The sequence below is a fragment of the Oncorhynchus gorbuscha genome, linkage group LG06 (genome assembly GCF_021184085.1).
Source record: "Oncorhynchus gorbuscha isolate QuinsamMale2020 ecotype Even-year linkage group LG06, OgorEven_v1.0, whole genome shotgun sequence".
Taxonomy (NCBI): Eukaryota; Metazoa; Chordata; class Actinopteri; order Salmoniformes; family Salmonidae; genus Oncorhynchus; species Oncorhynchus gorbuscha.
In genome coordinates this window covers 88,020,867-88,037,440 of record NC_060178.1, presented here as the reverse complement: position 1 = coordinate 88,037,440, position 16,574 = coordinate 88,020,867, and the positions used below count along the sequence as shown (strand labels likewise).

At 41.7% G+C, this 16,574-nt stretch overlaps 1 pseudogene; it reads left to right on the top strand.

Moving 5' to 3' along the window:
- Positions 1 to 318: 318 nt before the first annotated feature.
- On the top strand, positions 319 to 6,701 carry LOC124038494 (annotated as a pseudogene).
- The last annotated feature ends 9,873 nt before the right edge of the window (positions 6,702 to 16,574 follow it).

Here is a 16,574-nt window from a genome sequence, read left to right as displayed (position 1 = left end):
CATAACATGTTTACATCACAACTTGCCATAAAACGTACAGACTCATATGTCCATGGTTTAAGTCATTCCTAGGATATCCTTTGAAAACAGTCTATCCCACCCATAATAGCCCTCCCATACACTCCCTACATGTAAATGTGCGAACGCGCAAATAAACACAACAATAAAATAAGCCCCATCGAGAGTTGGCAAAATAATACAGTAAACCTATTTGAGGTGACGTCACATTCCATTGACCCTCCAATCACTTCAGGGGCTCATTTGATTGGAAGGCGGCAAAGGCTTTAATCTCGAGACTAATTCAGATGTTGATGAAGGGAGAAGAGCATAGGCTACTTCCGACGTAGAGAGAGCAAGCGCACAGACGTGCTACTTCCACTGCCACACTCACACACAGCGACACTGAGGAAAGGAAGCATCCGAGCCACACATTCACTCCTGCTGCGATATGAATGGGATATGTTCTGATCTTCTCCGCCTCTAATACGGATTATAAAAGTGTATCTATTTATTGGTTTTATTACGAACTGTGGTGCTATAGAATGACATTTTACTTTGATTAGATTTGTATTCCTAAAGAACAAATGTAGGCTGTTTTTCTTCCATCTCAATGAGAATTGGGTCATGATCACATCGCCCGCATTTTCTGTCCTGAGAAATAGTATCGCGATTCCGGTGTGGGAGAACAGTTATTCAGGGGAGAAGGGCGCACCGAGAATAAACTATCCATTTCTTCACCTCGTCTCTCCCTCAAACCCTTTACGGCAGGCTAATCGTATACCCATAAAGATTTTGAAAATGCTTACAGCACGGGGAGGACACATTTTGCACCCGGAGTACCTTCAACCTTTGCCATCAACTCCTATCAGTCCCATCGAGGTAAGCACTACGCTGGCCACAGGCTACAGGGGACGGGATAAAATAGGGATTGCAAAAGTGTGATTTTGGTCAGTTATTACTTTTGAGTGAATGTTTTTCTGTCTATGTTTTCAGATTAAAAAATATCGGTACTATTAGGCAATTTGAGGTGTACGTTTATTATCATATAGTTATTGTAAATTGAAATTCATTCCTAGAAAAAAAGGTTCTGGATAGAATCCAAGAGCGTTATTTTGATTGCTTCATATTTGGCACCCCTAAAGATTCTAACCCTTTGATCAGAACACAAGGGGTTCTTCTTCGCTGAACCAAAATCGGTTCCATATAGAACCCTTGGGTTCCATGTAGGGTTCTATATGGAACAAATGTCGGTTCTATATAGAACCTTATGGGGTGCCATGTATGAAGCAATCATAGAACCCGTACTGGTTCTATCCAGAACCTATTTTTCTAAGACTGTGCAGATATATGGCTATAATAACCTTATACGCAATGCGTTAAACTCGTGCGTAATTAACAGAGTTCTCCAAGGGCACATAATACACTGTATAAACAGGAACATATTGCTTGGTTTTGAAACACCCCATGAAAAAAACATTACAGTGAACTTGAATAATAAATATTATTTTATCTTATTTTGCAGCTGGATGCCAAGAAAAGTCCGTTGGCTCTCTTGGCACAGACCTGCTCACAAATCGGCAAACCAGACCCTCCGTCCTCTTCCAAACTCTCATCTGTAACCTCAAATGGATCTAGTGACAAAGAGACCAAATCCGGACCACTAAAAATGAGTGACATTGGAAATGAAGACAAATCTAGCTTCAAACCCTACTCCAAATCATCGGAGAAGAACAAGGACTCCTCGTCCGGCAGTGGTAGTCTGAGTGGAGATAAAGCTAGTTTCCGAGTGCCGAGCGCCACCTGCCAGCCGTTTACCCCCAGGACAGGCAGCCCCAGCTCCTGCCACTCTGTGTCTCCGCTGCCATCTGAGGGTAAGCAGGGAGACAAGGAGGAAAAGAATAAGGAATCTGATAGCAATAAAAACAGTACAATGGAGGGAAGCGGCAGTGGTAGTCACAGCCGGATATCTGGGATTAACGGTGAGGCTATCCAACACCAGGAGACCACCTCTGGATCAAAGGTTATCACATCAGACTCACTCACATCTGTCTCCTCTGCATCATCTGTTCAACTTCTGGGTTCAGGAGGACTCGTAGCGCCAGTCTCCCCCTATAAACCTGGGCACACTGTTTTCCCTCTACCGCCTGCTGGCATGTCCTACCCTGGAAGTTTAGCAGGTGCATACGCAGGCTATCCCCAACACTTTCTCCCTCACGGAATGACTTTAGACCCGACGAAATCTAGCAGTCAGCTACTTAGTGCTCAGTTTGCCGCTGCCAGCCAACTTCAGTGTAATAAGGCTGGGAGCCCCTTGTCCAGGGCTTCTCCTCCGTCCCTAATGTCTGCTAGCCTGTGTAGAGACCCGTACTGCCTGAGTTACCACTGCGCAAGCCACTTATCCGGTGCTTCCAGTGCCTCGCAGTGCCATGAGTCCTCGGCTCTGAAGTCAGGATACCCTCTCATGTACCCAACTCACCCTTTGCACAGCGTGCATTCCTCGCCGCCATCCTTTGCTGGACACCCGTTATACCCATATGGCTTTATGCTCCCAAATGACCCTCTGCCACACGTCTGTAATTGGGTATCGGCTAACGGACCTTGCGACAAACGGTTTTCTTGCTCAGAAGAGCTCCTCAATCACCTAAGGACTCACACTGCTTTTGCGGGGACGGAGAAGTTGATATCAGGATACCCGGGTTCATCATCGCTAGCCAACGCCGCCGCGGCCGCCATGGCTTGCCATATGCACATGCCTCCAAATGCGGCCCCGGGCAGCCCTGGAACGCTCACCCTCAGGAGCCCACATCACCCTCTGGGATTGAGCACGCGCTATCACCCCTATTCAAAGAGCCCCCTGCCCCCCGGCGCGTCGGTTCAGATGCCCGGCTGCCACAGGTCCATATTATTCTCCCTATGCCTTGTATGGACAGAGACTCACCACCGCATCGGCGTTAGGATACCAGTAGAAGATACAGACAGACACATAATAACTATACATTTATAAGGAGATTTTAGGCCTAAATGACTTTTATATTGGTTGTATTTCATGCAGGACGGGATCCGTGGGCTCAGTGTATTTATTTGCGATAGCTCCAAGCGTGACAAAAATAAAAAATAATTATAATATAATTTGTAAGAGGCTCAAGGTGCATTCTTTTTTACAATTAATATATAGGCTATATTGGATCGTGCCCTTTTAGATGTTACATTGAAATTACAAGGCAGTGTGTATGTCGTTTTTAAAATGCTCATTGTGAGAGTTTTATGTTTCCTACATACAAAAGGCCTATTCGTTCTATTATTCATTGGAAAGCCGTAGCCTATTTTGGAGTCTGGAGGCCTATGTAGGTCTACCGGCTACCGCACATAACTTTTCAACTTTGGCATTAGAATGACATGTTTAGTTAATATTGATGGCAAATTGGGCTTTCTCATATTTCTTCATACATTTAATTATTAATTCGACAAGCTACATTAAGGCTTATGAATCTGGTATGTTGTTTATGGAATAAATAATTCGACATACAGTATTACTTTACTTATAATGATAAACACTTGAATGTGAGACATGAGCATAATTGGTCTGTTAAAGAATCGACGCCATTTAATTTGTGGAATGGCATCTAAGATCTGTGTAGGCTATTTCCATTTGAAGTATGTGCCGTAAACACTTGAGAAACATTTTAATCGCATTTTATTCACATTTCGATACCTTTAAGACTGCAAAATATATTTGTTAAACTTTTTAAATAGCTAAGTCAAATTGCAGCCTACTGTCATCTGACACAGATGCATTTCACCACCCGATTAGCATTATAGTAATTTATCGTTGGAGTAATTTAGGCAGTAATAATCCTACTCTGATATTCATTTGAACACGCCACTATCAAATTCAGCACTGTTTTTCACAGATCATATTTTACCTACCTTCGAACGAATGATGGTGTCAGTCTGATTACATTAGAATAAGGAAGTTATCCGTTTGTGCAGTTATAAAACATGCAATATAAGCACCACATTGGGAAACAACATTACATGCAAAAAGTGACAACCCAAACAACGTTAATTATTGTTTTGCGTCTTGTTCTCAGATACAATTAACCATATTTGTCTGAGCAGAGAGTTTATCATGAAGGAGAAGAGGTTATGGGATACAGCTATACATTTGCTATAAAACAATTAGGCCTATAATTTTTGGCAGGGTAAAATATTTCGTATTGTGTAGGTTATAGGGCGTAATAGCCTACGTCTTGCTTTGCATATTGACTATTTCACTGACGAGATCAACTAATTTCTCGTGGAGTCATAACTATTTTTTATTTACTTTAAATGCTATAGGTTGGCTATATTGTATTGCGTTTAAACGTTAGGTCTATATCTCATCAGCTTGTTCTAAAGAAAACCAAACGCGTTGTGGATGATATGTTGCTGCATTGCTCCATACCGTTTGTCAAGATTGCACACGTTTATATTTTTAACCTACAGTAATAAAATGTCAATCAAATGATTGAGAATACAACATCTTAAATCAGATGGACCATTCCATAAATACGCAAGTATTTTCGATACAATCCTTGCACAGATGAAATACCTGAGGCACACAAGATTACATAATAATCCAAAATGAGCGGGATTAAATGTTGTATAGCTGCCTGATAATTCTCATATCATACACATCAATAAGTCACATCAAGAGTAGGCCTACACTGGGTTGAGAGGATTTTCTGTCTATTACATAACACACTGGGAGGGAAGAGGTTCCACTTGTTTGATGATTCTGTAATCTGGAAAACAAAAACCTCTCCATCCCGCTCCTGAAGAAACCGACGGCTCGGCTGCTGAAGCCTCTTTATGCACAGTAGACCTATACACACGCACACACCAGGCAACAAGGCAGTACACCTACTTCCACTTGTATGATGCATCAGGGAACATTACACTGTTATATATAATTGTATGTGTGTGTCAATATAAACACACACATTAAATATCTTGCAACACTGCATTCCTTCATTTAAACATTGCCAAATTATGAGATAATGGATTACACCATATTGTATTATGAAAGAACAAAATGGCAAAGTAAAATAAATGGCAGCTGTGCTAGACAAGGATTTATGATGTCACCCAATATGGGACATTTCTACAGTTTTTATGATTGCAGTAATGACGGTGTGTAAAGCAGATAGCATGAAATGAAGCAAGGCCGAACACATTTAATCATCTCCTTAACCACATCTACAGAATCAAGCAAACGATGTCATTACCCATCCCAAAGTAAATCACAACTATTCCCAAGAGATAAAATCAACATCGTTAATGGTCACATGTCATATTCATAAAATTGACGGCATCTTTTCAACAGATTCATTCTTTACCATCGCTCTCTCCCATGATGTATGTTAATGACGCTTCAGCCCCCAACTCACCATCCCAACCAGACCGTTCTGACGATATGCGGGGCCTCATACAACTGGCACATCAATGTGATATGGGAAGGAAAAAAATGTTTACATTATGTCACTCGTGTTGATCATGTATCTTTTCACGTTTTGGGGACTTCCTGGCTTTGGGGACTTCCTGGCTTTGGGGACTTCCTGGCTTTGGGGACTTCCTGGCTTTGGGGACTTCCTGGCTTTTGGGGACTTCCTGGCTTTTGGGACTTCCTAGTTTTGGTGACGTTTTGAGGTGGAACTGTATGATTGGAGAAGCAGTTCCAAGAGCAAAAACATATACAAATACATAAATTAACATATATACATAAACTGTGCAAAAGAAAAACAGATTTACATATGAAATATGTCTGTCCTGAGAAAAGTAAAAGGTCTGGTCCAGAGACTCAGGGATAAATAACCCTGAACATCTCTGCTAAATACATTGGGGAATCTCAATTGCATACCCCTCTCGTCATCTCATCCTTGCCTCATCAAAACCAATTGGATGAGAAAAGCCAGAGGTCTCTCTCCTCTGACCTTCTCCTCCAATGGGTTTTGAGAAGGAGGCAAGGAGAGAGGACACGAGCAGTTTGCAGTTGAGATTCTCCCATAGTCTTCCCTATAGTGTACTGAATGAACTTTCCTCACCTCCACTCTTTTCTCTCACATCCCATCCTACCTACCATTGGGTCATGGTCTTCTCAATCACACTGAAATGACAGAATCTGGTTTTCCACATGTTGTCAAGTGAAATATAGTCTGTACATGAGAGACTAGATGGTTTCCTGCCTTGCTTAATCACTCTCCAACCTACCACCTGTTTTGCTTTGAACTTCAATGCTAGGAAGATTTCTGGCCCGTTTTGCTTTTTGGCCCATAGAACATAGCAGTGTAACATGACGGGTCACAGACAAATGCTGACATTAAGATTGGTGTATGTAAGGGCCAGGCCAGGCCGGGCTGTATGCTCTGGGCATGCCCATCATTTGTGCTGCACAGCTGCACACCATGTGGTTGTGGGTGTGTAGTGTAGTCAATGTCTGTTAGATGTTATTGTTGAAGGCATTGGGATGTCATAAACATCACTAAGGTAATGCCGTTTTTGAAAGGCTCTGGTGACACCTTAAACATTTTGATGAAAATATTTCATTCTGTATGCGTCCCAAATGGCACCCTATTCCTTTTATAGTGCACTATAAAGGGACTAGGGTGCCATTTAGGATGCAGGCCTGGTTTTTTATGTTGTTGGGTTTTTTAAACGGGGGGATAGAGTACTTGCTGTGAGATTCATGATATCATTCATGGGATCATTCATGGTATCATTCATGGTATCATTCATCGGATCATTCATCGGATCATTCATGTATAAAGCTACATTCTGCTGTTATCCACAAATGCTTTAAGTAACCTGTCTAATAAAAAATTATAATTGAAACTTCCAATACAACATTATTGGACTCCGGACACATTTTCTTGGCACATATACTTTAATGTGGTTGGGATTTTGTATTGTGTGCGTCTCTAATGACACCCTGCTATTTTTATATAAAGCACTACTTTGACCAGGGCCCATAGGGCTCTGGTCAAAAGTAGTGCACTATATAGTGAATAGGGTGCCATTTGGGACAAATTCTTACAGTCCTATAGTCCTCTGTATAAATTACCTAATCAAGAGAAACCCTGTTTTTACCTAAACTTCAGCGGCGGTTTGGCTGGCCTGCTTTGATAAACCTTACACAATGGTTATGTACACTGATGGTCCTGGAAAGATGGCTGTTCACTGCTCACTACTTCACTGCTTGCTGGGTCACTGTTTACAAAGGTATAGGAAATAGATTACCTTTTGCATGTTCAATCAACTCACTAAGAAGTGTGTATTCAATCATCTTGAGAGAAGTGCTGGTTTATTTTAGCTGGAGAATGACTTTACCTCTCCAAACAAGAGACATATTAATCACTCCTTTATCACTTCCTGATTCTGACAAGGTATAGTAAATTAGTTGTGTGCCAAATGGTGCCCTTTTCCCCATATAGTGCACTTTTTACCAGGGCCCATAGGGCTCTGGTTAAAAGTAGTGCACTACGTAGGGAATAGGTTGGCATTTGGGACTCTAGCCAACCTGAAAACAGCGAAGTTATACCTGTGTTTTACATCAAACAGATCACTCTGAAATAATGGCATGCTGCTGTCCCCTTCATATTCAATTCTATAGAAAAAAATGGTTCTATTCTATTCTTCTATTTTATTCTTAGTGAGACATGTACTGTATATTCATCCAAAATCCAATGCAGTTGATTGATCTGACATGCATAGCATTTCATATATTAAAGGTCAGCGATATGACATAGATGCACATAGTAAATAGCATAGTGCTTGGGTCAATTTCCTCAACAACTAAGAGCGTTGGCGCACAAGGCTAAACTTCGTTGCTGTTTTTGGTCCTGTTGTAAAAGTGTGAAGTGAACAAGTGCACATGTGCAGATACCGTGTGAGAGCGAAGTCCTGTATCTTGCTCAACGCAAAATCTGCTGTGCTACTCATACAACGTAATTTCGCTGACTACCTTCAAGATAATACTGTACACATCATTCGGTACTGAATAAGGCAGTGTGTGTGTGTGTGTGTGTGTGTGTGTGTGTGTGTGTGTGTGTGTGTGTGTGTGTGTGTGTGTGTGTGTGTGTGTGTGTGTGTGTGTGTGTGTGTGTGTGTGTGTGTGTGTGTGCGTGCGTGCGTGCGTGCGTGCGTGCGTGCGTGCGTGCGTGCGTGCGTGTGTGTGTGTGTATTTTGGCTTAAGTAAAGCACAAAGTAGAATATTTCCCTTGCAGAAGAAAATCTGTCAACACAGAAACCCTAAAAGGAAAGCTCAACAGTGAGTGGAACAGTGGACCCTTGTCTGTCAACACTCAACATGGCCCACTAATTTATACTCTAGTCTACTGGCAGCCCAGTCATGCAACCAGGACCCATATCAATTGAAGACCGATGATCAATCCCTGAGCTGACAAGGTACAAAATCTGTCGTTCTACCCCTGAACAGGCAGTTAACCCACTGTTCCTAGGCCGTCATTGAAAAGAAGAATTTGTTCTTAACTGACTTGCCTAGTAAAATAAAGGTACATTTTTTTTAAATCATAGCGTATAGAGCAGGGGTATTCAACACTTAGCCTACAAGGTCCGGAGCCTACTGGTTTTCTGTTCTACCTGATAATTAATGCCACCCACCTGGTGTCCTACATTTAAATCAGTCCGTAATTTGTAGGGAACAATTTTAAAAAGCAGTGGAACTTGCTTCCAGCTCAAGATTTCAGTTTTTGGGGTCTAGAGACAGCTAACTTTTGTCTCCCTCCCCATGTCTTGGAGTTGCATTCCAAATGGCACCCTATTTCGTACATAGTCCACTGCTTTTAACCAGAGCCCTATGAGCCCAAATGTAGTGCACTATATAGGGAATAAGGGGGCCATTTGGGATATCTCCCAGGTCTCAGCGAGCTGACTGGTGCTAGGGCCATGATTAATGACTTATGGCCTTATTGTGTAGAGGCCCACTAATTAACTGCAGACTGAGTGAAGACACGCTATGAAAATCTTTCCTGATAACCTGGACTCTTTCCTCCCTCCCGCCTGCAGAAACCTTGGCATGTGGAAGCTCTTACTGACAAATGTGTAAGAAGCAGACCAACGTTGAGTAAGATGAATGGTCTTTTCAGGAACTGTAAACAGGCTGTAATTTAACAGTATTTAAATATATGACATACTGGCATTGTGCTCCTGCACTGTTCGTGATCTCGGGTTTGGAAACTGCAGCCAAAGTTCCTACCTCGCTGTTGATTTAAAATTAGACTTGGCATATTCATGTAGGGTGTTTCTGAGATACTGGCCTGGCAGGCATGTGTTCTTCTGCTTTTTTAAAAGAGTTTCCAGTACTTTTAAACATAGTTACAGCGCCTTCGGAAAGTATTCAGACCCCTTGACTTTTTCCACATTTTGTTTTTATTACAGCCTTATTCTAAAATGGATAACAAAAAAACATCCTCAGCATTCTACACACAATACCCCATAACAACAGCGAAACAGGTTTTTAGAAATCTTTGCAAATTTATAAAATATAAAAAAACGAAAATACCTTATTTACATAAGTATTCAGCCCCTTTGCTATGAGGTGCAACGTATTGTCATGAGGTCGAAGGAATTGTCCGTAGAGCTCCGAGACAGGATTGTGTCAAGGCACAGATCTGGGGAAGGCTACCAAAACATTTCTGCAGCATTGAAGGTCCACAAGAACACAGTGGCCTCCATCATTCTTAAATGGAAGAAGTTTGGAACCACCAAGACTCTTCATAGAGCTGTCCGCCCAGCCAAACTGAGAAATTGGGGGAGAAGGGCCTTGGTCAGGGAGGTGACCAAGGACCCGATGGTTACTCTGACAGAGCTCTAGAGTTCCTCTGTGGAGATGGGAGAACCTTCTAGAAGGACAACCATTGCTGAAGCACTTCACCAATCAGGCCTTTATGGTAAAGTTGGCCAGACGGAAGCCACTCCTCAGTAAAAGGCACATGACAGCCCAAATGGAGTTTTACAAAAGGCACCAAAAGACTCTCAGACCCTGAGAAACAAGATTAGCCGTGGTGAAACCAAGATTGAACACTTTGGTCTGAATGTCAAGCGTCACGTCTGGAGGAAACCTGGCACCATCCCTAGTGTGAAGCATGCTGGTGGAAGCATTATGCTGTGGGGATGTTTTTCAGTGGCAGGGACTGGGAGACTAGTCAGGATCGAGGCAAAGATGAATGAAGCAAAGTACAGAGAGATCCTTGATGAAAACCTGCTCCAGAGCGCTCAGGACCTCAGACTGGGGTGAAGGTTCAATCTTCCAACGGGACAACAACCATAAACACACAGCCAAGACAACACAGGAGTGGCTTCAGGACAAGTCTCTGAATGTCCTTGAGTGGCCTCGCCAGAGCCCGGACTTGAACCCAATCTAACATCTCTGAAGAGACCTGAAAATAGCTGTGCAGCAACGCTTCACATCCAACCTGACAGAGCTTGAGAGGATCTGCAGAGAAGAATGGGAGACATTCCCCAAATACAGGTGTGAAAAGCTTGTAGAATCATACCCCAAAATAATTGTCTGTAATTCCTGCTTCAACAAAGTACTGAGTAAAGGATTTGAATACTTATGTAAATGTCATATATCTGTTTTTGGGATTTTATATATTAGCAAGAATTTATAAAAACCTGTTTCTGCTTTGTCATTATGGGCTATTGTGTGTAGATTGATGAGGAATATATATATATGTTTTAATACATTTTAGAAGAAGGCTGTAACCTGACAACATGTGGAAAAAGTCAAGGGGTCTGAATACTTACCGAAGGCACTGTATATAGGACAAGGCAATTAGTTGAATTCTTTAACATTTATATGTACTGTACAAAACGGTCTCAGGGGGTTTTTCACCTACAAAAGTGCTGACGAGGCTGATACATAAAACTTAATTAAGATCGGCGATACAAGCAAGAGCAGTGTGCGTGTTCCTTATTCTATTGTTACCATGGACCAGCAACAAAGATAGATCAGATGTTTGAGTGCCTTTGGAATTTTGAATCACCTAGTTTAATTTCAATCATAACAGACAAATTACATTCTTCCACACTTTATCACCTACCTCCATCCTATAATTATAACTAACATACATGTTTGCAGTCATGTTGACGGGCAAGCTTAATCAAGTTGCTATCGAACTTGTTGTGCCTAGCCCAAGGTGATGGCTTTAGTGCCTGAAATACAGCCTTGACCTATGGGAAGAAATTAGCTGTGGACGTTTGTGAAAGTTTGTACTTTTTACTTTTCTGCCAGGTGAAAATATTGTTTTGCCATGCATTGACAATGATGGAAACAGTAGGAAACTAAAATGTTCCACATTAATGTAGAGAATGAAAAATGTTGCTAGGTCATTAGAGTGGTACAACATGCATTATGCCAGCTGGAAGACCATTATAGGTGATGGACATCTCACTTACCTAAGTAAAATATGACAGACTGGTATACATTATTATCTGGGGCAGCAGCAGTTAGCGGTTAGAGCATTGGGCCAGTAACGGAAAGGGCGCTAGTTCGAATCCCTGAGCCGACAAGGTGAAACAGCATCTGTCAATGTGTCCTTGAGCAATGTACTTAATCCTAATTGCCCCAGGGTCGCCATTGAAAATATACAGCAAAAATAAACAGCAAAAATATAAGCACCCACATGATTATATACAGGAGGAGCTGCAGAATCAAGCCTTACCATCTGGGTCAATGGACAGAATAATCTACAGCTTGTGATTAGGTCTAAGGACCAGTGTTTCACTTTAATCTTTTTCAGCTTTCAGAAATGTCCATCTGCACCACACAGCACATAATTTATCTTCAAGAGGAATTGACTATTTACCAATGTTCCAAAAACAGATCAACAGAAAACAATCAATCTTGTTCTCTCTCCCTCTCTCCTCTCTGTCTCTCTGTCTCTCTGTCTCTCTGTCTCTCTGTCTCTCTGTCTCTCTCTCTCTCTCTCTCTCTCTCTCTCTCTCTCTCTCTCTCTCTCTCTCTCTCTCTCTCTCTCTCTCTCTCTCTCTCTCTCTCTCTCTCTGTCTCTCTGTCTCTCTGTCTCTCTCTCTCTCTCTCTCTCTCTCTCTCTCTCTCTCAAGGCATATAGGGAATAGAGCTATGGGCCCTCGTCAAAACGAATGCACTACAGAGTATAGGGTGCCATTTCGGACACACGTGACACCATAACCAAAGTCTACACTGAGTGTCACAAGGGAGTGAGTAAAAAAAATAAGAACATCTCAAGTCATCCAGTCAGTCTCCATAAAATTAGTAAGACAACACAACTGTCAGGTGTCAGCCTATTGTGTCAGTTGTCACCCATTACACCGGGGATGTATCCACAGTGATGTTTTCACCCACTGCACTGCACGACAAAAGGGAAATGACTCCAGTGCTTTTTTTATATCGGAGAACTGTCCTGTCTGTCAGCTGCGGCTCTGGAGTCATAACAAATCACTGGCACTCAGCTGAGACTGAACATTGCAGGCGTCAGGAAGAAGACGGATGACCTGCAGGCCTTTGAAGTGCCTTGGCAGTTCAGATGGGTCCACACGGCGCTGACAGAGAAATATACACAACAGAGCAACCAATAATGAGAACATTAAACATTCCAGCCACCTGACAGGCTGACAAAAACAGCCTGGCCCGATATCAATCATCTTCCCAGACATAACCTTGACAATTAGTCCCCTTGGATACTCCCATTAACGTCTCTCTCTCTATGTATTGTGGAAACTCTGCTGATATATATACATGTGTTAAAATAGAAGGCTCGAACACATGCTAATAGAAGTTATAAAGCATTATACATGTCCGTGCAGGCTCTAAGTAATTATAAAGCTTTATACATGACCCTGCAGGCTCCCAGTAGTTATAAAGCATTATACATGTCTCTGCAGGCTCTAAGCAATTATAAAGCATTATACATGTCCATGCAGGCTCTAAGCAATTATAAAGCATTATACATGTCCCTGCAGGCTCTAAGCAATTATAAAGCATTATACATGTCCCTGCAGGCTCTAAGTAATTATAGAGCATTATACATGACCCTGCAGGCTATAAGTAGTTATAAAGCATTATACATGACCCTGCAGGCTCTAAGTAATTATAAAGTATTATACATAACCCTGCAGGCTCCCAGTAGTTATAAAGCATTATGTCTCTGCAGGCTCCATGTAGTTATGTCTCTGCAGGCTCCATGTAGTTATAAAGCATTATACATGACCCTGCAGGCTCCATGTAGTTATAAAGCATTATACATGACCCTGCAGGCTCCATGTAGTTATAAAGCATTATACATGACCCTGCAGGCTCCATGTAGTTATAAAGCATTATACATGACCCTGAAGGCAGGCTGACCCTAGGCTCCATGTAGTTATAAAGCATTATACATGACACTGCAGGCTCCTGTTATAAAGCATTATACATGCTCTAGGCTCCATGTAGTTATAAAGCATTTATACATGTAGTTATGACCCTGCAGGGCTATAAGTTATAAAGCATTATACATGACACTGCAGGCTCCATGTAGTTATAAAGCATTATACATGACCCTGCAGGTAGTTATCATTATACATGTCCCTGCAGGCTCTATGTAGTTATAAAGCATTATAATAAAGAATTAGGCTCCATAAGTAGTTATAAAGCATTATACATGACCCTGCAGGCTCCATGTATATGACATGTTCCTGCAGGCTCTAAGTAGTTATAAAGCATTATACATGTCCCTGCAGGCTCCTATGTAGTTATAAAGCTCATTATACATGACCCTGCAGGCTCCATGTAGTTATGAAAGCTCCATTATACATGACCCTGCAGGCTCCATGTTATAAAGTTATACATGACCCTGCAGGCTCCAGTTATACATGACCCTGCAGGCTCCATGTAGTTATAAAGCATTATACATGACACTGCAGGCTCCATGTAGTTATAAAGCATTATACATGACCCTGCAGGCTCCATGTAGTTATAAAGCATTATACATGTTCCTGCAGGCTCTAAGTGGTTATAAAGCATTATACATGTCCCTGCAGGCTCTAAGTAATTATAAAGCATTATACATGTCCCTGTAGGCTCTATGTAGTTATAAAGCATTATACATGTTCCTGCAGGCTCTAAGTGGTTATAAAGCATTATGCATGACCCTGGGACATTATACATGTCCCTGCAGTAATTATAAAGCATTATACATGTCCCTGCAGGCTCTAAGTAGTTATAAAGCATTATACATGTCCCTGCAGGTTATTAAAGCATTATACATAGGCTCCCATTATACATGTTCCTGCAGGCTCTAAGTGGTTATAAAGCATTATGCATGACCTTGCATAAGTAATTATAGAGCATTATACATGTCCCTGCAGGCTCTAAGTAATTATAGAGAATTATACATGACCCTGCAGGCTATAAGTAGTTATAAAGAATTATATATGACCCTGCAGGCTCTAAGTAGTTATAAAGCATTATACATGTCTCTGCAGGCTCCATGTAGTTATAAAGCATTATACATGACCCTGCAGGCTCCATGTAGTTATAAAGAATTATACATAACCCTGCAGGCTCCATGTAGTTATAAAGCATTATACATGACCCTGACCATTATACTGACCCTGAAGGCTCCATAGTTATAAAGCATTATACATGACACTGCAGGCTCCAAGTTATAAAGCATTATACATGACCCTGCAGGCTCCATGTAGTTATAAAGCATTATACATGTCCCTGCAGGCTCCATGTCCCTGCAGGCTCCATGTAGTTATAAAGCATTATACATGACCCTGCAGGCTCCATGTAGTTATAAAACATTATACATGTTCCTGCAGGCTCTAAGTAGTTATAAAGCATTATGCATGACCCTGCAGGCTCTAAGTAATTATAAAGCATTATACATGTCCCTGCAGGCTCTAAGTAGTTATAAAGCATTATGCATGACCCTGCAGGCTCTAAGTAAAGTGGTGTAGTAATGATCATCTCCAGTCGGCTAACAAACAGAACTTTGTCAACCACAAAATAATGCATTTTCCATCCAGCGTGTGTTTAAAATGCAGCAGCCTGCACACATATGTGCATTAAGGATGCCCTTCAGGCATTTGGAAGCTATATATTCCAGTGGCGCCAACTTACTGACTCACAGAAGGGCATGGTTCAACATAAAATATGCCATCGGCTTTAATACTATTCCACCAAGGTCTTACAGGGTGGCTCAAGGTCTTATGAGGTCTCACAGGGTGTCACAGGGTTGTATGAGTTGTCATAGGGTGTCACAAGGTCTTACAAGGTTTTTCAGGGTGTCACAAGGTCTTATGAGGTTTTGCAGGGTGTCACAAGGTCTTACGAGGTCTCACAGGGTGTCACAAGGTCTTACGAGGATTTACAGGGTGTCACAAGGTCTTACGAGGTCACACAGGATGTCACAAGGTCTTACAAGGTTTTACAGGGTGTCACAAGGTCTTACGAGGTCTCACAGGGTGCCACAAGGTCTTACGAGGTCTCACAAGGTCTGAGATCTCTAAGTCTTCAGCCTTCTTACTGTGCCATGGTTACCATGTCTGGGGTACTGCAGGGGGTCCGCAAATTATAATATTTGTTTTTTTAAATGTGAAAAATTATTATTTGTATTAATATTGCTAGCTACAACAGAATACCACCATGGATACAATTTACATATCTCTGCGTCCATTGTGAAGGAAGTTAGAGATAGTTTCACAATTCACTGCAAATAGTTTCACGATTCAACACTAACTAGCGTGAGTGCAATGACTGGCAGTCTACAGGAACCAATGACTGTATATACTGTATGAATGGACAAAGCCATCGATCACGTGACACCATTCATTCTCATGGGAAGACTTAATAGCGCATTGAAGCCAAATTAAGTTTGTTTAGCATCTCATGGAGACATAACATGCACAGTTTGGAGTAATGGGTAACTGCATACACAGAGTGTGTCTGAAAGTGGGTGTTGGCAAATAAGTGGGAGGATCAACATAAGTGGGTGTATGGAAACCTAACAGCTAATTGGGAAGATTGGTTGCCACTCAAGATTGTTTTGCATGGCTGTTTGCTGCTTTCTTGTAGCATTTTAGCTAAGCCTAACCATTTTCCTAACATTAACCTCATTCTCCTAACCTTCAAGGTTAGTGCTCCTAATCTGCCCGGTTAATTATCCTAACCTGTCAAGTTAATTCTCCTAACCTGCCACCTTAATTTTCCAACCTGCCACGTTAATTCTCCAATCTTCCCACGTTAATTATCGTAACTTGACTAAACAGCTTAGCTAAAATGCTACAAGCAAGCAGCCGCGCAAAACGGTCTTGAGTGGCAACCAATCTGCCCAATTAACTGTTATGTTCCCATACACCCACTTATGTTGATCATCCCACTTATGTTGCAACACCCACTTTCAGACACATTAAACGTATGCAGTTATCCATACTTGTATGTTTGAGCTACTAATTTTGAAATAATCGTTTCAAGGACATACATCTGGTGTATTAGAATCCATTATTGGTACCATGATTGTCTCTAAAACAATATTGATTCTTTACACATA